The sequence below is a fragment of the Gavia stellata genome, chromosome 20 (genome assembly GCF_030936135.1).
Source record: "Gavia stellata isolate bGavSte3 chromosome 20, bGavSte3.hap2, whole genome shotgun sequence".
NCBI lineage: Eukaryota > Metazoa > Chordata > Aves > Gaviiformes > Gaviidae > Gavia > Gavia stellata.
The window spans coordinates 8,424,461-8,448,442 of NC_082613.1; positions in this window are offsets into that span (position 1 = coordinate 8,424,461).

Here is a 23,982-nt window from a genome sequence, read left to right on the forward strand (position 1 = left end):
AGGATTCCTTCCTCTCTCCTCTTTCTCCAGCTCTTCTCCTTCCTGCCCTGACTTGACTCATGCTCACTTCAATGAATGTTAAATAAGCAAAACCTAAAAATGTCTGAAAAATTTAAGTAACTGTGTTTTGGTAGCAAATAAGAAAAGAGTCGTCTTTGGGCAAATTAGAAACATTGATTCCTGCTATTGCATTATTAAGAAGACTATTCAGTGTATACTGGGAGAATTTCATCTTATCCATATGCATATCTCTGTCGCTTTCTGTTTTCTTGATAAAAATGCCAACCTGATTCAAGTTTTCTGCCTTGAGCAAACTATGCAAAAATATTAACATTTCTTTAATAGAACATACCCTAATATGTAAATGATGATACATGACAAGGTCCTCTTCATAGCAGTAGTTGCTAAATGCAAGAGGGTCACAAAAGTTGAAATTTTAGTGAGCAACAGACTTGGGACACATCATTGTACCGTAAGCTACTACTTTTACTAACAACTTGAAAAGCAAAGAAAATCCAGTGACTTGTGGTCTGAGTTGGCTAGAAATTACTATGTGTTTCTGAGGTTAATGAGAGAGGAATTAAGCACATTCACACATGTGGTATCTCTGAGCTGTTTCTGTAAGAGCTGTTAATGTAGGACAGAAGTAATAAACCAATAAATTAAAGGTTCTTAATTATCATTAGAAAATATTGCTATCTTTAAATGCAGATGCAAACTGGGGAAAAAAGTAAAGAACTTTCTGGTTTTAAATTAGCATGAATTAAGAAAAAACACAACTCAGATTTTCTTTCTGTCTAGTTTTAACTGGGAAAATGCTGAATACGCAGTGATTTTTTTTTTTTTTATATTAATAATAATAGGAAATGGTAGATAGCGGCATCTCAGCACAATTCTAATTTAATGAGAAACAATAAAATAGTTTTCTAAAGGGGCCTATTTAGGTCCAAGAAAGGTGGATATTAAACTTTCAGGATTTATTTTACTTTCGTTAAGGTATGCTGATGTGCGTTTTCTATGGCTATATTCTATCTGCTGATTAGATCTTTTATAATTTCCTTAGTTGGAAGAAAGCTGATATTCTTCAGACTGGATAATTCTGAAAAGGCATCAAGCAGGTCACTTTTCTTTAGTTGTGGTTGCGTTGATCTACATTATGAAACATTTCCTTTGGCTTTGTGCAAGATGATGTCATGAAAGGAAAGGGACCTTTCTGGACCCACTGCCACAAGCCTAGATCTTGTGGAATTTAGAAAAGGAAGAGAATCATAACCCAAGAAAATTCAGGGAAATATCATAGAAGCTTCTTCACACCTCTGCCAGAAAAATCCAAACACAAAGTGCAACAGACCTCGCAGAGGGTCAGATAGGAAGGGAAATGGAGTCGCTGTGAGGTGGCTGAGTGTCTGCAGGGTGCATCAGAGACATCGCCTTCTGCAAAGGAATCTTGTGTGAGCTTGCCAAGACACAATTTGTCTTATACTCTAGTAAACTGATACCATGGTTTTTGATTTTCCCAGTCCACCCCCAAGGAAAATTTCTCATAGAAGAAGCACCTGCACTGCCTTACAGGAGCAACGGTTAGGCTTCTATTCTTCTTGTGCGGTTGGGCCTCCTGATGGTTTTTATATATGTATGTGTGTATATATATTTACCAATCTAACTGAAATACTTAAATTCTGCAGCTTAAATGCAAAGTGAGAAATGTCCACCCGGAAAGAAGTCTTACCCATGGAAGTGCTACCATGAGACTTCGGAACTATGACTCTTATGAGGCACCATAGTGAGATATCAAAATGGAAATCTGTTTCAGGGATAAGTTTTCTTTTGTGTTTTTCTTCTTTGCAATTAGAAATTATGTTTCTGTTAACAACAGATATTTTTCCATTAAGAAAGTATTCAGTCATATACCTGGGTTGTTTGGGGTTTTTTGTGAAAGCCAATTTGATGGAGACATTGTAGCCATCCCTGGACCAAGGAAAGTAGAAAGTCTGGATCTTATCAATAATTCAGTGAGAATGCACGTGCACCTAGAAGAGAATGGTGCTTGGCATGAAAATAAGGAAGCTAGATATCTATATTAAAGAATATTTACTGTATAGTTTAGGTCATACAAGCTTCGAGTCTTGCACAGTGACTGGGGGCTTTGCTTTTTTTCTGTGTGCACATAATAAGCATGAAGGAATCAGTTTCTAATCTCGGATGCACTCGGTGTTTCTTAGACATGCAGAAATAACAGAGTGTACTTGGCTAAGCCATAGGTGCACAAATCTATGTCACGTAGCTAGTTAATTGAGGCATGACTGCATGGCTTCCTCATGGGTTTTTCTGATTTTAAGAATAGAAGATATAATAGCACTGTTGACTGAAGGCGTAGGTTACTTAGTCTTCAATTAGCGAGGGAATCTGAGGAAAGTATTTTCTTCAGTGATTCAGAAGGTGATTATGGATTGTATCGTACATCCTTTGTAAGTCCCTTTTGTACATTTTTTAGGCTAAAAAGCTTTAAAACTTCCTTAGGAAGCATATAAAATTCCCTCAAAATATTGTAAACATCACTATTATTACAATTATGTCAATATAGACAAATATATAATTTAATATCTGAACATTATTGCTATTATTTAGTATTTTAACACATAACCAGCACTGTGCTAGTTTCAGTAGCATTCTGTGTTTGTTTCCAGCCTTTCCTTATCCTGGAAATCTGCAATGTAACATTTTCATGCGATGTTGCTAGTTCCATATGTTTAGAAGAAAATCATACGACCCTAGAGATGGTAGGAGTCTCCGAGTTTTAAGTCCCATGTCCTAACACCAGGAATGGCACAGGCTTTGGGATTTCACTATTACTATGCGCTTTTCACATGACAATAATACTAAGTGGGATTTTTTTCAAGTAACATGTTTCTCATAATTAGCTGAGATTTTCCTTTGTTAGACTTTCCTCTTATTTACCTATTTTACCTGACTTCTTTGCATAAATTTAGTCTATCTCATTAGGGGGGAAAGCTTTAGTTCTAATCATACGATCCCAAACATTAGTGACTGCAGTGCTGTGGGAAGGGTTTCAGGGGGCACTGTTCAGTGCTGTGCAGTTGCTGCTCTCTAATTAGGTTTCAAAGTATGCATTTCCCATAAGTGCAGCAGACTAGGGGAGCAGCGTTTGGCCAGTTTTAGGTTAATAAATGAAATCATTTTTTCAGGAACAGCAACAACGATGATCTTCAATCATTTCTTGCTGACTTTGTTTTTAGAGATTCTGTTTGACGTCGATCTCTTGAGAGATCTTTTTGGGTAAATTTCAGTAGACGTCATTGTGATCAAAAAATAACATGTATTTGTATTTAAAGCACATAATTAACTATTGGAATTCATATTTAAAACATCGTTTGCTAGTTTCCGTTTTCTGTAATGTCTCTTTAGTTCACATCATCTTTTTTTGTTCCAAAGGTCTATGTTAAAAAACGCTCATTCTTCCGAAGGACACTTGCTGTATAATCCTTTGTTAGGATAACAGGACCATCTGGTCCCATCCATCTCTCTACAATTTGATGCTGGGTTAATTGTACCCTGTCAGCATGCATGATTGACACTGTGTTTTCTCTCTTCACTAAGAGTAGTCTATTAACAATGCAGTTTGTCTGAATTCTAGGAGATCTTTTCACAGCCGCTTGTGTGGGACCATATATTCTTCCTAAGTTTTGCTATCAGCCATTACAATAAAAATACATAAAAAGTAAATTAATAATAGATATTCTCAAATTTGGTGGATAGGTACAACCCAATGCATTCTTCTCTAAAATGGAATAAGCTGGTTTTGAATCAGTAAATTAGAGGGTCCATTATTTCTTTAGCAGAACAAGAATGGGCATCTCCCTTCATCCTGTTGTTAGTGTATTGTCACTGCAGTATGCCATGAATTAATGGGCACAATTCCTCTGACTTCAACTGAGTTATATTAATTTATCCTAGCCCTCATTTGACCTCATGTTGTAAAATACTTAATACGCAATACTTCAGTTTCTCTGTAAATATAACCAACTGCGTAACAGTCAGGGCAACTGCTTAGTATACCGCATGTGATCTTGCTGCTCGCATTTTAGCAAATACCACGACAGCTAGGTATATCCTGATCAGATGTTTACTCCATTTTAACATTTGGATCTCTGTGTGTTTTGCTTTCTTTAATACAAAAGGATCTATGTTGTTTCCATGCAGCTTCATGTGAGGTCTAACAATAAGGCCCAAGGTCTATCGCAGGAGCTTTTTGTTTTGCAGTAAGTGTTCTCCAGCTCTCTTGGTACCTGATTTACAGCACGTCCACTGATGGACGACCAAGATTCACTGTTTGCCATTAAAAGAAATGGGCCAACCAATTCATAATTTTAAGGAAAGCCAGTTTAACAGCTCTGTTAGTTTTACAATTCAGACTTCTGCAAGCTTCAATTTGTTACATTTAATTCACTTGATGGAGAGAACTTCAGATTCCATAGTCCTGATTTTTCATTGCTTTGCATTTTCTGTTGCCAACACACCCATGCCATGAGGGTTTAACATTACAAGATAATATTTTGTATCCACTTACTACTTATTCTACATGTGTTGACCTTAAGCTAAGGAAACTTGTGTGTCATTTTCCAAGGCATAGTTTCTATTCAGAAAATACACTTGTACTAGGAACTCACTGATTAAAACTTCTGCAGGGATGCCACAAATAAAGTATATCCAGGTAAAAAAATATGCAGCAGTGAGCAAGATGTTAGAAAATTTAAAAGGGGTCAGTTCTCTACTTGGTTGGGAATTTTACACTGGAACGCTTTCTGACTGGCGATGCCAGTTTCTCCAGACCATTATTTTACTAGGAACATAATGCTTTCTTTCAAGGTTTGTTAAGAAAGGTTGGGGTTTTTTTTTTCATGTCCAGTATCATCTTGTCAAAGTAAGACAGAGGCTAACTTCAGAACGTCTGAAAGCTTATTAACAGCAGACATACCCCGCCTCACATCCAGGACGAATCCTGTGATCACCCATCCATCAGATACGCTGGGGTGGTGAGTATCTCTAACCATGGAGCTGGGGGGATGCTCTGCAGCCCTGTGGTTATACATCCAGCTGAAATCTGAAATACACTGGTTAAGTTCTTCCATTTGCACAAAATTATTCCAAAAGAAGTAACTGAATGATCTCATCCATAATGTCTTTGTAAAACCACCATGTAGAGGATCTTGAACCATGGTATCCCACATCCCAGCAGGTGTCAAAACACTTAGCTATCATCTGATTTGGGGAAAGTGCTTTTTTTAACAGAAGAGTGGCAGAAGAAAAGGGCTTGGGTTTTATCCTGATTCAGAACAGAAAATTTTCTTATCAACTCTACTTTTGATATTTTTTAATTTGTTATTTTTTGTGTTACAATTCTCTTCTTCCACAACTTCAGCAAACTATTTATAGATCTCCAAATCCCAATTCTCTGGTACGTGCAGTTGAAAAATACTTCCTTATCTTCAGTGAATATTAGGCCTTTACATAACATATGTGCATGTCGCTTACTTGCTCTAAATTTGGTCTCTCATACTTACACTATGAACATGTTAATCTGTGTACCATTTCATAAAAATTCTTTCTAGTATTATTGGTGGTTAATATTTATATTGTGAGAGAACAAAAGATAGGTCAATGTCACTTTGTACTAGATGTTATAACTTTAAAAAAAAAAAAAATCCCCTTCTCCAAAGATCATTCAGTCAGGAGCTCTAGTTTTGATTGTCACATCTTAAGTGACAAGCCAAGTGCTGCTCCCATTTGTACTGTAACTGAGGCTGGAATGGGGCTCTTTGTTTTCCCCTTAGATGTTGGATAACTGGCACATCTCCATGTGTGAGGAGATGTGAAGACTCTGCAATATTATCAAACATCATTTCTAAAGGAAATGACAATTCTTTTTGTTACTTTCATTGGTACATTTACATGGCAGTTGCTATAATTTAATGTAATTATATCTTTCACTGTTTTTTATTCTTCTATTGTATATATATTCATTCTTCCTCTGATGATAGTTTCCATTGCAGCTCCTGGTTTTCTTATAGAGAAATTAACTGATTACCTTGCTGCACCTGAAGAGATACGACCCCCTAACATCCTTGCTGGATATTTTTCCATCTCAGGCTTCTCACTGATGAAGCAGTAAGATGCCCTAAACATTTCTATTCATACTAACTCTGTCCCGTACCATATTTTGCAATTGTCATGAGAATAGTAGTTCATTGAATTAATCTTGTTCCTAGTCATCAAATTATTATAACTTAGGTTCAGCAAATACAGTAGCTACTCAAAAAACACATTACTTTGTAGAGCTGGTTGAAATATTGTGCACATACAGCAAATGCGACAAAATTTGCCACTTCACTGGGTTTGCAAAAAGGGAGAAAAGGAGAAAGAAATCCCCCCCTTTTTTTCTGCTGTAATATCACTAATTACCTCATTAGCAAAAGGCCATTCCATCAACAAAAATGTGCTTTTTGTACATTTTATGCAAGTGACCTTGAAAGTTATATATGAAACAGAGGGTTTGTTGCACTTTTTTTTTTGGACCAAAAAAAGAAAATACCTGATGATGCAAAAGAAAGCAGAGAAAAAATAATTCTAGCTTCAGACTTGAGAGAGTAGTGCTGTGCTCTGGGCAGCAGCAATACTGGCTACACCCCTGGACCTTGGTTAAATTCCTCTTGTCTCTGTGTCCTTGGGCAAGTCTGGTCAGGCTCCTATAACCCTGCTTCCTATTCCCATTTTCTGTCTACCATGTTAAGTTACATTAGGAGATCTTAGGGGCACAGAATTGTCTTTTATTATCTTTTGTATCTTGCCTTGTAAAATTTATTTGAAGTGTCTGGTGACAGCTATATAGGTATAATAATGTGTGAAGTAGCATAATAGTGCATAAGTCAATTAAAGTATGTTGATTCATGCTAGCTGAAGAATTGTCTATCACCATGAATTTCTGTCTATAGAAAATATTCTCTTCTCTGATTTCTGCGGTATGATTATGGAACACAATGTCGGCAGCAGTGGCAGCCTACTGAGTGAAACATGGCTCATTGTAATATTCACAAAGTTCTCCCAATTCCACAGACATTTCCAGGTCCTCTGCCTCGGGTTTTGATGCAAGGTTGTTTGCGCTCATGTCCACCACTACACAGTTGTGAGGAATGTAGCTGTAAAAGATGTGATCATAATGTAATTCATACCTATCTGGCAGAAAATAAATGAATATTTCATTTTATTATGCCACATATTGTAATACTAGATACTGTGAAAAGAAGCAGATGAGTTAAAGACAAAGACTGTGACTGTGCGTGTTTCTGCAGTACAATTGAGAATATAGTTATCTGCCACTGTGGATACATCGTGACTATCTGGTAGATCACAAAATTATTGATCTGCTAACTTAGTTCTCTTCATTTTGTGCCTCGGCAGCTTGAACAGATTCCATTCTTGAAATCATAAGCCACATACTGACTGAATCCTAGTGATATGCGTATATTACATTGTCAGAAGTTGATAGATTTGATCCTGTCTATGGCAAACAACCACATATAGCACTAGGCTACTCTGTTGTATTCTTCTTATTCCCATGTACAGAAAACACTCTAGGAGTTGCAATTAGGATGATTTTTATTCAGATGAGACAGGTAAGGAAAATCCCTACATGTTTATGAACCAATAGAGGGTTATTGGCTAAGAATCTGAAATAAAAGCTCAGAAATCAGTCCCCCCAACCAGGAGAGAAAATGTGAAATATTCTTGGATAATTTACTATGAAGTCTAAAGTTACCCACCGAAATTCAGAGGGGTGTCTTAATTGTACTATGGGCAAAAATGTGGCTACATTGAAATCAATGGTAAAACATGCTTTTGATGGAATCACAGCCGGAATTCCACTGTTGTTTCTAATACTGATGAAAATAGTGCTTCAGAATCAAGCACCAAGAGAAAATAAATGGTGCCGCCATCTGCTTTTCAGGAGAACTGATCACCAGGACATTTAAGCTTCATGGAGAAAGAGTATTCGTAGCCACATTCAAATTGGTACTCTCAGGAAAGCTAATGACGATTAGCTAAAATTGCAAATTTAAATCTATTTTGTAAAATAATTTACCTTTCTGAAGCTTCCAATGCAGACAGAATCTAGGTGGTATTTTTTCAAACAGAACTCATGGGATCAAACTTTGCTTTTGCAAAGTCTAGACTTCCAGCTTAGACAGGGGCTCATGCTTCCTACTGTTCGCTGGCTCATGGGCCGGCTTTTCTCAGGAGGTGAACTGAGGGGAGAAAGCATCCGAGGAAGGAATGACCAGCTTATGCTCAAGTTTGGTCTCTACAGACCTGGGGCAGGTTGACCCAGTTGGCTTGTGAGTCTGAATTAAATCAGAGCTAACAAAACCAGAGGAGAGGTAGCCAGTTACGAGCGGGGAAATTCAGAATAGTTCTGTCAGTGCTAATGAAGATACTCTGAGCACACAGCAGTGGAAAGCCCAGCATTCAATTTGGTGTTGCTTCTGCTTATGGAAGTTTAAAAAGCAATCAAGTAGCAGGGATTCTTACTGGCTTGTCTCCCCTCCCTGAGCAAGTACCTGTGCTTCCTTTCCTACGCAAAGCCAAAATGTGCTTTTATTCATGGAAATCAAATGAAGCAATATAGCGGTGAGGAAAAGAGTATAAGCAGTAAAACCTAGCTGATGGGATCGTGCATTAAAAATTTCAGTGTAAGAGCATTTAGCAATAGATGCAGCTTATAAGAACATGCTTTTTTTTTGTTGTTCCCAAGTCCAGAGACTGTGAGGTTTCACTTTTCAAGACACAGTCATTTTTACAGTGCACTTTCATACTGTCAGAGTTGCTGGGGAAGAAATTCAGTCAGCCATTAAAAGGTGGGAAAGCATCCTGCTGTTATGTATATGAGAGCAGGGCTTTGTCTTGTCACATGTCAGATACGCAGCAGTAGAGGGAGAGAAAATCGTACTGGTATATGATGGAGTTTGCAAGATGTCCTCCAAACCTTAATTATTGGAATGTGTCCTGGGATAAGTGATGCTGTCATTGAACCCTGATTAGTTCAGAGGCAGGGTGGATGCAAGAGGGAGGAAACATAATGTCAGACTGGTTAATTAGCAAGCAAGTAAGAGCAACCCAAATTGTACAATCTGATGAGCAATTTGTCACCCTCTCATTTTAAATGAGAAATATGGTATCGTTTTGCATTTCCTTTATATTTTCCATTTTTGGTTCTCTTTATACGTGAACTAACTTTGTGACTCCTCTGCGGGGTAAGCAAGTGTGAGCGTGCTTACTACTAGGTGAGATAAACTCAGGGCCAAGAGTAGTGACTTGTTCAGAGGTTGCACATCAAGATCACTGGTGAAAAACCGACGAGTCTGAACTGGCAGGAGCATACTCTAACCTATTTAGAAATAAGAAAATATGGCGCAGAAAAATTAGAGAGATGGAAAAGAATGCAAAATTCAAGGTCAGAATATTTTGTCTGTTTATACTGTCCCCAGTGCGTTCAATATTTGAGTTCACTTAGCGTTTCTAGTGGGCGTACAAATTTTTAGGACATGAACTTGAGGTAAATATATTTTGTGCTATTTGGGTGATACAAAAGCTCCTGAAAGCTGATTTAAACTAGCAAGCGGGAGTTTCTATCTACACACAGATATTCTTCAGTGACATGGTGCTGCCAAATGGCTTCTCTACCAGCCCTTCTCTCAGCATCAGGGGTCTGCACGGGGGAAACCAGCACTCATGCACTGCGGCACTGCACAGCTTTGTGGGGTCAACAACAACCACACAGAATTCAGAGTAATTTTATTACTGTAGGGACAAGGCTTGGTCAAAATCAGAGAAATGCTAAGCATTCTTCCTTCCACCTTTAAATTCCTGGGCTGCAACTCAGACATTGTTTAGGACCATTCGTGAACGTTGAACTTCTAATATACTCGTGAGCCATTCTTCCTGACATTAATTATTTGAACAATTCTTGATACTAGTTATTTGAACATTTCACAAAAGCAAACCTAGCTCTCAGCAGACTGCTATTTCTTTGTAAACGCTCAGTAAACATTACCCTTTAAAATGGAGAAGGGTAATCATCCAAACATGTAACTTGGAAGGTGTTCAGCCAAAAAAATCAGCAAAATCATTTCCTATTGTTCTTTCACAACAGGAAGATTTTTTTTAGCCTTTGAAAAGTTCAGAGTATTTTAGCATTTCCTGGATCACTTTTGAAGACTTGCAGCTTCTGAAGGAGTCCTTGAGTGATCTTACAAATGAACAGTGCTTTAAAGCATCATATCAAGATTTTATAATAGTGTCTTCAAGATGTCTATTACATTTAAAGTCTGAAGAAGGGCTTGTCTTTCTGAAAGTTTGCCTTTTTCCAGTCTGATCAGTTGATCTAATAAAAGGTATTACCTCCACCTACAAACTGCATATTTCTTGTATCTTTGGAGCATCACAACCACCATGTTATTACTATTACCACCATAATAGGTGCATATGGGCATGAATAACTGTTTCCAGAAAGTGATAAAGATGACCGGTTCAAGGATTTCTCTCTTTAAAGAAGAGGAGAAAAAAAAAAAGGCTTTTAATTCTAAAACAATATATGTCTTAAGGGTAAAGATTTCCCGTAATAAGTCTCCTGCTGTTATTATAGGATTCAAGAATTGTGAACTGCCCTGAACCCTCCTGCTTTGTTCTAGCAGTTTGCTGTTCTCTATCATTTTTTGATGCTTGTTATTGATAAGTATTTTGCAGCCCAGAGTTTATAGCGGGTGTGGAGCAGATGCGTTGTGGGTCTTCTGGATTAAAGATCTGTCATGGAGGCCTGCGGGCCTTGGTCCTTCGATAGTCCCTTCCTTTGTGTATCAGTATAACTCAGGATTTGATAGTGACACCTGGGCAGGGAGGGAAATTTAGGAAGACCCTCTTTGTATTTATAGAGCTTTAGAGATTTACATATTCAGAGCCCTTGTGTGAACTCAGCTGAACCCAAGAACCAGCATTCAGTGATGTAGTGATCTTGGCAAATAGGTTTCTGTGACATTCCCCAGACGTCTTCCAGTGGGGACAATAGGTCCCCACTACTGCTTATTCTCCAGCACAGTAATGAAATGCAGAGTATCTTGTGAGTGATTTATAACTGTCATAGGGTAAATTTTGTTTTTCTTTGAATAATTTTAACCTGTTGCCATATATAAAATTATTACATGTCTAATGTGATGCTAGGCCAAGCTCTGCACACACATGGCATGTAAACCTACAGAGGTAATCTGAAATACAAGAGATGGTTAATTCAAACATTAGATATATAACAAGATGAGTTTCTGTCTCTAAATCATCCCAAGTTTCTTTCTTTTATCCTAAATCCTTCAACAGACTTTGCCTCCAATGCCAGATTAATTTGATACTAGACAAATAACATTTGTTTTGTAAAATTTTGAGTTAGATTTCAGTTACTGAAAGCAAGATGTTACAAGTAAAATCAAGATGAACTCAACCATCGCCTAGATGGTTGAAAGATAAGTCATAACCATTAGGACCTCAACTAGTAAAACTGAGTTTTGAGGGGTTTTAATGTTGCTCTCCATTCTAAATTTAAACCTAGGCTGGATACGTACGTGTCTAGGTCGTCTGTCCCCAGACAGCCCCGCGGGAGCTCTCCCTTGCTCGGTCCGTGATGTTACTGGAGGCTGTGCAAGTCTGGCAGGTGGTTAAACATGTCTTGCCTCAGATTCCAGTCCTGCAGCAAGTCTGCTACGTTGAACGTGGACTATTTAACATGCCATCCAATTGGCTTTATTTTTGCAGAGATAAAATATGGCATGGTCAGATTTAACCTGATACAATGCTGCACAATTGCTTCTGATTGTTTTAAGTTATTTCAAGTCAGTTACTTATTATCATTTTGGCTAACAACTATTGACACATCAGTATTCCACCCATGGCTGAACTGACATGAGCATATAAATACGATGCTAAGCAAGCTGGCAAGTACCTTTTGTTCACAGCTACTCAAATTAAAGACAGGTACTTTGGTGTGTCTTCAACCAGAAACAAACTGTGAAAATTCATTTCCCAGTGCTATTTGGGTATTTTTGTAACTCACTATGATCACACTGCATATGCAGATACAAGTTAAAATAAGCTTTTCAACTCTTGCTTGTTTACACAATATTAGAAGCTCTTTATAAAAGTGGATGTTAATTAATGCTGTATTTTAATGGTATTCCTATGAATTTGTAAGTACATTCTGGAGAGACTTTCAAATATAATTTACTTTCAAAACAATTGGGATTATCATGATCAAAATAATTCAAACATTATCTTTTTATTTCTACTGTCTTTACTACAAAATTGGTTAGGCTTAGATGTCTCACATACAGAAAAGAAAAAACAATTAAATAACTTTTTTCTTAAATTTTTCAAAAGTGATTTTTAAATAGACTTTCCCTCTTCATTTCAATCTACTCATTTTCAAAGAGAGCTAGGTATGCATTAAGTTTTCAAAAAGGTTAGCCATACATTTGTGCTCATGAAAAAGGTAGTTATATATTTAATTTTCTATTTAAGACATCTTGCATGCACCCAGCTATCGGTCAACTAATTCATGCAGTCACAGGAATTGTACAAACATGTTAAGCACAGCAGCACTTACAAAGATGTTCTCCACAGAGATGCGCTTTCTGATAACTCTACCTAAAGTTATTTAGAAAATTTAAATGTTTTCAGAGGAATTCCTTGAAGTTGTGGAAATCATTTGTTATGCAAACTACGGTGTGAACTTTCCTGATTTAGCATGTTATTTTGTAGGATTGAGTGGAGAGCTCTCCAGTGTGAAGTGTTAAATTATGATCTGCAGAATAACGGGACCATACGCTGCTCAGAACAGTGAACATGTAGGGCTACACCATGTGCCATGTCTAAGGGAAGGGTGGAAGTGCGGCTTTATGCTCTCTTAAATCCAGCTTTAGGACAATCGCTGAATTCCCTCAAATGCTGAGTGCCTTTGGCCGATGTCTTCATGCTCTCAGTTCCCCCGCAAACCAAGAGCAGGTGTAATGGGGTAATTTGCTCAGGCTTTTTGAGAAAGTCCTGTAGTTGCTTAGGGGAGTGAGTCAGCTAAATTGTTTCTTGCTGATAATAGAAACAACTTGGTTAGAATAAACGATGACCTTAAACTCACCTGAGTTTGTCATTTGTGTTACCTACACTTTTGTATTTCTCTGTACTCATGATTTCTATTGGGCTGAAGCCAAAAATGCTAAAATATTTCGAATTTATCTGTATTTGTGGTCATCTTCTTGGCAGAGCACATTAGAAATGTTAGCAATAATGTCTTTTCTCACAAGATTTTTGTCTCTTACACAAAGAAAATGTTCAGATAAGCAGCCATGCTCTTGGGACCACATCTGAACAGGCTGCACGACCAGACATAAGCTGTGATCTAAACAATTGCTTAACTATGTAAAGTTTAGATCTTGAGCTGATCTTACAGTTTCCCTCTCTACGAGCAACAACAGACTGGAACCAAAATCCTTTACCCTAATGTCTTTGAACTTCTGGAAGGTTACAGGCAGATGAGATTACAGGCGTCTTGGCTTGGACCCACCTCTTGTTTTTGTAGTATTTTTAGGGGCCATTTTCAATGTGTTTAGTCAATACCAAAGAGACAGCGTAACAACTTCTGATAATTCTCTCTGAGTTTGAAGGACATGCGCCCAATGTTTATCTGGCTTAGGGAAAAGGAATATCTAAACTGTGCATCAAGGGCAGGGAATAGCAAACATTTCTGCTTGCACATCTGTCTGAAACACGAAGAGAGTATCTTGTCCAGACAAGTAAATTATTACACTTTCTTTTTAAAGAACGCATAGGAAATGCTTCCTTTATCATCTATCCGTTAATTAGAAAAGGAGGTATGGCTTTCAAGTCTCCCTTTGACTTCTTAAGCGGAACAAAAATCTCATAACAGAACTTTTTATCCAGTCCACGCAGTTGTCAAAACACAGGGAGGGGAAGGGGATGTGTCAGATGAAGTACGTACAAAGGGTGAAGCAGCATAGTCGAAAGTCATTATGAAATGGTATGCTCCATGCAAAAATGATCGCGAATGCAGAGACAATAAAACTTGAAACATGTTAAAATCCAGCACAGCTACACATCTGAGTTTCCATTTATTATGGGTCACTATTTTAAAATGGATCCTGAGCCATAACCATGGCTGCCAGGAGGTCCACCTGGGTCCCATGAAAGAGATAATAAATACCCCTCCCCCAACTTTCTTCTGTCATGTTACAGATATTGCAGTGATTGCTTTGGGGCTTTCAACCAGGGCCCTAGGAACCGTGTCCCCTGTGCTTTCCTCTCTCCATAAGTCGTGGTTATAAAACATTTTCATCTGTGCTCTCTATCAGAAAGCATCTGCATTTTATTATATTTCATCCTTGTGCCAAGAAAGGAATATGTTTTGGAACTTCCGAGCACCATCATATAATTTTCATTAATAAAAGGAGGAGGGAAGTACCATCATCCAGCACTTGAAATGACCTTAAAAGGGGACCAATGCGAAGCTGCGCAGAAACAAAAGATCGGGACTAGCAGGGCCCAGGTTATCCATGGTGGAAGTTCCTTGATGTTACACCAATAATGAACAATCAGTGCCAACGTTTTGCTATTAAAAAATGAAGAAAAAAAAAAAGAAAAATGGTACTGATTACTCATAGAATGTAAAATACTGATATCCTGTAGTAGCCATATATCAGCTCAGCTTAAATATGTTCAGCAGTGTAACTAAAATGAGCCATGGCTGTCTGTTTTTTAAAACCTTGCAGGAGAAAGCAAAGCCTTTACAGCATTTCTTATTATCATTTATTTCTAGAATAATCTGTGCCAGAATTTTCCACTGTCAGCAAAGAGAAGGCTGAACCAGCCTTTTTTTTTCCTTTTTTTTTTTTTTTTTTTTTTTGGCAGAAAGAAGCTGTAATGGTGCAGCCACAGGAATTCCCTGGCCTTTCACGGATGTTGGCCAGGTATTAACAACACCTTGATCTCTCCTCATCTCATTTGGTTTTTTTAGTAGAATAAAGTATATCAGCGTGTGCTGGCAAGTTCCCGGTGGTCTGTATGGTGTAGATGTTCTCCCGAGTTACAGAGCTCGATGTCGTTGGAAAGGCTGTTTGCGATGCAGAAGAGTGAGCTCAGCCCAACTAGTCCCTCCCTGTCCTGTTTTCCAGTGACATTTTTTTTTTCCATGAATTTAGGGGATCATTTAATCTACCTCAGTTTCCCAACATGCCAAATGAAAAAATATTATTGGTCTTCATGAGACCGTAATGAGGGCAAAAAGGTCAATCAGAGCTCTAAGCTGAGAAGTGCTTTGCAAGTGCAAATTATTTTTCTAACATGGACTTTTCTGCGAAGTTATGTAGCTAATATTTTAGCTTTTTTTTTTTTTTGCCCGGTTTTAAATTGTTATCTTGAAAATGCACAATAGCAAATTTTTACAAACTTTAGCCAATCAGGATCAGCCCTCCCAGATAATGTAAATACAATTAGTTGATTTAAAGCACATTTCATGTTATGTTTATCTGCTAAGTGTTTCGGTTATGGCGTTCATACAGAATGAGTCACTCATACATATTCCTCAAGGAAGAGCCAAAAGATGGAAGGAAAATACAGCCTGAGGAAAAAGTCTATAAAGATTTCTCGCTTTTCTAATCCCTTCTCTCTAATGTTTCTTTGTAAATTTGTCAGATGGGAATGAAATTGCCTCATAACTCTCAAGACGTGAAGAGCATCACTGCACAAAATTACGTACTTGTCAAAGCAAGGGGGAATTTATGTTGGTGTTCCTGAGATGTGATTTTATTCAGTCTATTTCCTTTGTGCACATCATAGCAACTAGAAAGACAAAAACAACTAGTTTATGTATATCTTCTTTTTTTTCCCCCCTTTTTTTCACCTCTGGTGAATTTTTTAGCTTCTATTTTTCCCTTTTGTTTTCTTATCCCCCCCCCCCTCCTTTTATCTACTGCTTATTGCTAGTGACAGTAAACTTCCATCCAACAACGCTGCGATGAGAGCAGCTATGATTCTACCAGCACCAGGCAGTTCAGACAAATGCTATGGTAATTTCCCTATGGAGCACAGAGAAAGGTGTGGCTTCTCTCCTGGTTAGGAAAGATTTTGGTTTAGAAAACTGCAACATTTCTTACAGGCAATCAAATTATTATTTAAATTAATACTTTGCATTCTATTTTAATATTTTAATTTAAACTTTGTGCATTTTCACTCCAAAGCTTCTGCAGTTAACCATTGTGGTTAAACTTACTGAAAACTTCTTCCAATAATACCTAAGTCCTGGTTCTTTGTGTTATTTTGAATAATATAGTTCTTGGTCTTTGTGCAGTATTTCTTCCTGTAGTTTAAAGCTCTCTTATTAAATGAAGTCTAAAGCATTAGGTACATAAACTCCTCTGAATTTCAGCTACTCCTGGCCATGACCTTCTCAAGACATTTAAAAAATTTCAGCTTTTTAATCCTCCTGTTTGTGTTTCTCCAAAACACCTAAGATGGTTTTAAAACCAGTATTAATGAAAAAAAAACCCCAAACAAAAAAAAAAAAACACCAAAAACGAGATCTTCAAACCATTATTCATGATGGAGCTATTAACCTCTTCTAAGAAACCGGGATGACTCATCTCACCTGACAGGGCCTTTTGGGTACCCTCTCCAGGCACAGGATGAGAAGAGATACAGATCTATCTATACTTCATCTTACCTCTCCTAAGTACAGCCCAGGGCTTCCCCCGTCTCGCATGCGCCTATTTCCATAAACTATCAAGGTGGATCTAGATGACTAACTTATCTCACCTGAAAGATGTCCAGGCTGAATCTGGACGCAGGTGCCCAGCCAGCTTGGTTTATTTTACTCCATGTCACTCCCCTGGGCTTGTATTAGATCAGATGCCCCTCTAGCCATGTTTTAGGAATAGTCAAGCTCTGGTTTCAACTTACTTGACAGCCAGACTATGTTTGTTATTTACAATCTGGCCATATATGAAGCTTTGTATAACTGAAGATGGACTTAAGGTATAAAAATTAAATGCTTCCTCTTCTTCCGCACCACCCCCTCCCCCATTTTGGAAATTGGTGTTCACTTCCTTACATATATTTAAAACCATCCATATTCTGAGAGCGCTAAAAGGGTAAACTTCGGTTTGCTCACGTACCAAGACATGTCGTGTATTTACAAGTAAAAGAAATATTCTCAAAATGATGAATGTAGTGATAGAAGAGTAGGTGATATGCTGAGGATGTCATGATTTTGCAAGGCAATGTTAGAAAAAAATGATTTAACTGGATGTTAAGTTTTCTGGGAGATGGACTGTGAGGTTATTCATTAACTAGCAGAACAGACTCTTAACGTATGCGTCTAAGTGCTGTTACAGTATAAAAAAAATCATAGGTACTAAAGCCCAACTTGGCTCTGTCCCTCCTAAGTATATGTAAAAATATATTTGAACTAGTTCTCAAACTGGTTTTGAGCTGCAAAAACCTCCTTATGGAGTCCATCACCAATTCCTGTATGAAAAACACCTAGGAGGCTATGGATAAGGCAAAGTCTCTGCAGATCCTCGTAATCAAACATCCTGCCTCTTTTTATATTACTAGGCTCTACAGCTTTTTGTATGACCTTCCAAATATTATCCTTATGCAGTCAAAACCAATCTCTCATTGTAGACGGTCTCCAAAAATATATACCTGTTGTACTATACAGAGTGATAAAAAGAAAGGCAGTATCTGCCCCCTTCGTTACCACCACTGAGAAACACAGTCAGGCTGGTTCCAGCAGCGAAATAATTCACAGCTGAGAACAGTCAATCACAGGCTGTATACCAGGACAGAGATGCTTTTTGCTACCTGTTGGACCAAAAGATGAGTGTATTTCTTTTGCCTTCATCATGGTCTGGTCCCTATAAGTGTCTGTGTGTGAAACGGTCCTTGAAGTCAATGAGCCCTTAATGCTGTTGGTTAATATTAGATATCTATCAGCGTTTTATCTTAGTGAGGGTGTGAAATACCGGCTTAGAACCATGAAGAAGAGTTCCTGGAGTCATCTCAATGACTTCTTAAAGCAGTTTTCCCTGCAGTATATGGGGTATAAAATTATCCTGGTATTGATGGAGCTGGGAGGCTGGTCTCAGCAGCCTTGGTCAGGGGCCTGGAGATCCCTGCACAAAGCAGCAAAGTAAATGCCAAGCAACATATTGTAAAGTAACAAGAAGAATTTTTATTATTGCTTTTTTTCCCTTTTGTATTTTCTTTACCATTTTGATCAGATGTACATTGTTTATAACCCCTAGTTTACTGGCCCCAAATATCATTACAACGTCTGCACTATGATATATGTTTGGTTGTTACCCTTTTAATGGATAAAAAAAGATTTAAGTACTTCATTCTGTTGCATTTTGACAGCTGTTAGCCATCATTTTTCCATTCACCTGCATTTAGCAATCCCATAAAGGGAGGCAATCTTAGAACTAACAAGAGCTGGGCACTGCAAGGTGATAATTCTGTATCACTTTGGCCTATAAATACCTGACAGGCTTTGCGCTGAGTCAGCAGTCTGTAACAAAGTGGCAGCCATGCCCTTTTATCTGTGTGAGTGTTTCACAGCAATTGGACTATCAGCCCCTGCAGTGAAAATCCATAGTATCGATCAGGCTATTTCTCCACTGTAATTCTTTTGTAGGAAATCCCTGATGACAAATTTTATCTGCACCACTTTTTGATCGCTGGTTTGATGTAAGCGATCTCCAAGGGCAGAGTTAAGCTCCTGGCCGTTCCACATTATCAAGCACTAGCTTTATTTACTGAAACTACAGCTGTGGTCACCAACGAAAATAAAAAAGAGAGAGAGAGAAAGGAGGAGGTGGAGGAGGCTGAAAATTAAGGGCGAAATAATATTTCAAAATGTAGGAGTGAGGGGAAAAAAGCAGTTGCATCAGCTACTTGATTCTTAAGTGTAAGTTATAAAAGCATGTACCGCATTTATAAACACATAAATAGTAGAAATGTTTTGATAAAAATGTCTACCTTATATAGGGCTGTATCTGGAAAGGGGATTGGGTTTGGACCTGATCCTGCAAGCTCTCGATCCTGTGAATGATCCCACAGGCGCCCCTAGGACTGCCCTGCTGGGAAAGGACTGTGCACATCAGTAAGAATTTGATTTTATTCTATTTTCAAACTGATAAATATTCCTTCTGAGCTGCTTCACTTGTACTTACTGCAGTATGTCTCAGGCCACACAAGGGCTTGCTGTTGTGATAAGACTTCAGGTTTTTTCTGCGGTCTCAAGGGGTGCAGAGCTGGGGTCTGTTCAGACACCCATTCAGAAGAGCAGATGCTCGTAAAAAGCTTATACGTGCAAATCTCTGGTTTAATGTATTTGTGGTAGAAACTTGTATTAGTGACACCACCCTGTGGATTAGTTTAGGCTCTTTAGCCTAAAATTTAACTTGAAAATCCTCCAAAAGGAAGTTCACGAATTTCCAGTCTACCTGAGCTGAGTAAGTCCGAGAAGCATCAGGTACTACAGAACGCAGAAATGCCATTAATGTGATTTCAAAATTTATTCTCCTTTTGATTTAAATGTAGGCTATTGTCTCAGCAGAGTTATTACGTATTGTCCCTTGGACACCCCAAGTTTCTCATTTTTCAGTTCCTGATGAATGAACCCTTTACTCCCATGCCCTTAGGGAAGTTTTCTCACCGACAGTTGTTGCTGTAGCAGATTGGTGTTACTTAGTATGACTTTGCAGAGATGTTTTTACCTAAGTAATGCAGCATGAAACAGTGAAATGGTGCCTTATGTTTTTATTTAAAGCCCTGAGTCATTGACATATCCCAAACATGGCACGTACAGTACAGAATCACTTAGGAAAATAGTCTACCTCCGGTTTGGTTTTTCACCCAAGACATGTTAAGCACAAAACTAAAAATAGCTTGCATAGCAATGAGTTCTCCATCAAGAAAATATCTGTTTGTATAGCTGGACTCCAGCATACAACTATGTCACTCTGCTAAAATTCAGTTGCCTAGTAAACATATATCTTCAGATATATGTTTACTGAACAACATATATTGGATTAGGCAGGGAGCCAGTCCAATTTCATGACTACACCTTTGAAAAATTGTCTGATTAATACTGAGAGGAATAATTGTATGTGAAGGGAATAGTAAACATTAGCCACTAGAAGGGATTTTCAGCAGAAAATGAGAAATACTTTATATATTCAGAACCCTATTCCGAAGAGATCATTTTTTTTCAGCAATAACTCAGATTAAATAAATTAATAGCAATTAAGTACTGAGAGTAATTGGGATTACTTGGAAGAAACTATTTTGGCTTTACATATGGTTAAGCACATTCAAAGTCTTAATAATTTCAAAGTTTGAGTAAGTTTGATTCATGAAAGTAGACCCATAAAATGCAGAGAGAGAGAGACAGTAAGATTTTCAGGGGGAATTGAAAGAATTTCAAAATCAATGAAATTCTTTATTTAAGTTTTAAGGACTACATCCCTCTATCCAAGATTTTTGTCATAATATAGTGAACAAAATTCAAAGCATGCAATTTAGCCCAAAGTCTGTTATTATTACTGAATTATCATAAATCCCAAATACATTCCACAACACTTTTTCTCTAAATTATCATACTGTAATCATTCTTCCTTTTCTATACCCATGAATGCAATTTTGCCCTGTGCTTGAAAGGTTAGCATGTCTGTGACTGGATTGACCAATGTAAGATCTAATTCATTAATTACTATTTTATGTTCCAACCTCGTTTTATAATAAGGCATTTGAAGTGCAGTTGCCTCCGGTACCGAAGAGAAGAGAAGAGAAGAGAAAGCCTTTTGGGTAGTGACTAACCCACGTTAGGGCCTTACAGGCTAGTGCCAATTTTGAGGTACCGATGACTTATTTGAAAAAGTATGTGGCATGGATTGTTTATAAATTATTTTGATTTATTTATGTTTTATCTTTAAATTTATTCCTGATGGAAAGTACTAAATTGACATCAATAGAGGCTGCTTTTGTGTGTGTGTGATATAGACAGGTGTTCACTTGATGCTACATTAAGACCACCAACCCATGTCACTTAAACTACTGAACAGCTATCAAGTAATAATGACTTCCAATTACTATTAACCTGAGCTAGAGTTGAACCAGTGACCTTGAAATACTGTGTATCCCATTAACAGTTCCCTAAGTCATCCAATCCCCTGGTGTTTGATTGTTCTGAATACAACAAAAGAGCTTTCCTTCATTTTTCTTTATTTCATTTTTTAAAACTGCTTAAAATTAGGGGTGGATAGGTATCGAAATACTCAATTTACAGTTTTTCTGTATTTCTAATACTGCATCCAGAAGAACAGCTTTCATTTTCACTGAGAATACCTCCCGCTGAAATGAAATTCTCTTTTCTCAGTCCTTGATGCCTTGTCTGTCACTGACGTATTTTGCACACCTAGATCTCAAGAATCAGTAAAAGCAGCCACGCTTCTGCCTTGCATTACATTACAGCATGGTCTCAGACTCTCATGACGAATACTGGTATATTGTCTCTGTTATGGGAGCATGTTAAGAGCTGACCAGATAATAAGAAATGAGCCATTAGATGCTAATTTCTGTTTGTGGAATACCTCTTATTAGATTTTCTATATTGATTAGATAATTTTTTTTTCCATTTTTTTAATCTATGCTCAGAAATGGGTACTCAAATATTTGATATTTTCACCAGGTCAAGTACCATGGTGGTCTGTTAGATACCAGCACCAATGCATCATGTACCACAGCAAGTGCTTGCAGGGAAGGAGAGGGCAGTGGGCCACCATGGTCAGGGCTGCAGGCTCGCCTGTTGGGGTGGCTTGCCCTTGGCTTGTGTATTCAAAGAGATGACCTGCTAATGGTAAAAGCAAGGGCAATAATGTCTTTATACTTGCGTATTAAAAAAATAAACACTTTTTGTAGCATCTACCCCACTGTAAGGATTTGCCAGTTCATTTGCACTTTTGCAATCTAAAATAGGTTCAGCTGCAGCACTTTGGTGTACCTTTGTGACACCTTCTGCGAAGAAAAGGTGTCAGTTCATTATGGTTTGTAACCCACCACCTGCCTGTCGCATATCCGCGTTAAGAGATCCGGTGATATTGTTGGAAAATTTCATCCTACTTTCTTCTCCAAATTTCTGGTGCTTTGGGGCAAAGTCAGTGTTTTCATTAACATTTAAGATAAATCTGAAAAGAGCACAGACACTGATGCAGATTACAGGCCAGAAATGCTAAGCAGTAACAGCTTCCTTTGATCTACTGAGATATGTCAGTTGTAAATATTTTTGCACTCCTGAAAATCAGCATTGTGTAGCCCTTGTCCAGGTAAACAGGGAATTTAGCCATAAAAATCCTGGTAACTCCTGCTCTGCCAAGCTTATATATCCTACAGTCACTTCCCAAACCCCGTGGGTCTGATTCTGGGCTGATACAGAAGAAACCCCATTCTGACAGGGATGAGCAGACTGGTACTCACCTCACAGCTAAGTGTGATGGTGGTCTCTGGTAAGCAGGTCCCTCTTTGAGGGACTCGTTTCAGCAGATGTTTGCATCTCATACTACCATGTTCTCCTTTAGAAAATGCACCAGCAGCACATGCTGTCTTTTAAAACCTAGGAGGAGGCAGGAAGGTCTGTCTTTTACACAGTAACTCCTCCTTAGAGTACTTGCCTGGCAAGCAGCAGACCTGAGCTCAGCAGCTTTGACATAGGGAATTGAAACGCACCAGGCCTCCCCCGTAGAAGTATGTCCTTCTCCCTCAGACTTTAGATTATTTTGCATAGAATAAGGAAAATTTCCAGTTTTCCTGCTGAAGTTGTGCTACTGTGCAGAAAAAGAACCTTGAGATTTATGACACTAGAAAGAGACCTACCAGCAGCTTCACAGGTAGGGTACGCATCTTGGAAAAGGACCTTCTGGGGGTGTTGGGTCACTCCTCCAGAACCGTGTTTTATCCACTGGCTCTCTACTGTGAAGTGTCGAACTGTTCTTTGGCAACAATCATCAGGATAAAAAGGAAGGCACATGCTTTCTTGGTCCACAACCTTCCATCCCCATGTCCCTCTTTTTTAGTCAGTGAAACTTAAGATGAAAATTGCCTTTTCTTTCCATGTCAGTTACTGTATCTGGCCGTAATGGCCTTTTCCAGCAGGAGGGAATTAAACCTGGATCCCCCACCTCCACCTGAGTGTTCCTGCTCTGTAATCTGAGTGTGCATCAATGCTGTTATCCAGCTTTAAAAGGAAGAAATTAAGCCCTTCTCTCCTATACCAAAAGATATCAGGAGACAGTTTTGGACAGTGGATCCTGAGCAGGCAGAGAGCTGGAAAAGACAGGAATATTGTTCTTAAGGGCAGGATTTAAGACTCACCCATGTCCTTATTATTTCCTCATTGGCTAGACTTAGGCTTCTGCTCTTCCATTGTTGTACTGGTTTTGGCCCCGTTCTCAGGGGTCTTGTTCACCCCTATACTTTATAGTACGTTTAAGTGCCTAACCAATATATGATTTTACTAGAATAGTCTCAATTTAGGCTTCAAAATTGAATCCATTCTTTACAAGGACTTTAAGATCAACAATGTAAAATACTAGGCTCAATACATGGGAAATTATTCACGCTGGAATTTACAGCTGAGACATGTTGCTCACATGCAGGTCTCTGATTTACCCCTGAAGAATGAACAACTCTATTGCAAACAGCATTTGGAAAGTAAGATGTTTCCTTCCCTGCTTCAAACTTGTCACGTTGATGGTGTTCCTGGCTACACGTAACCTTTGACTACAATTTTAGTATGTGACA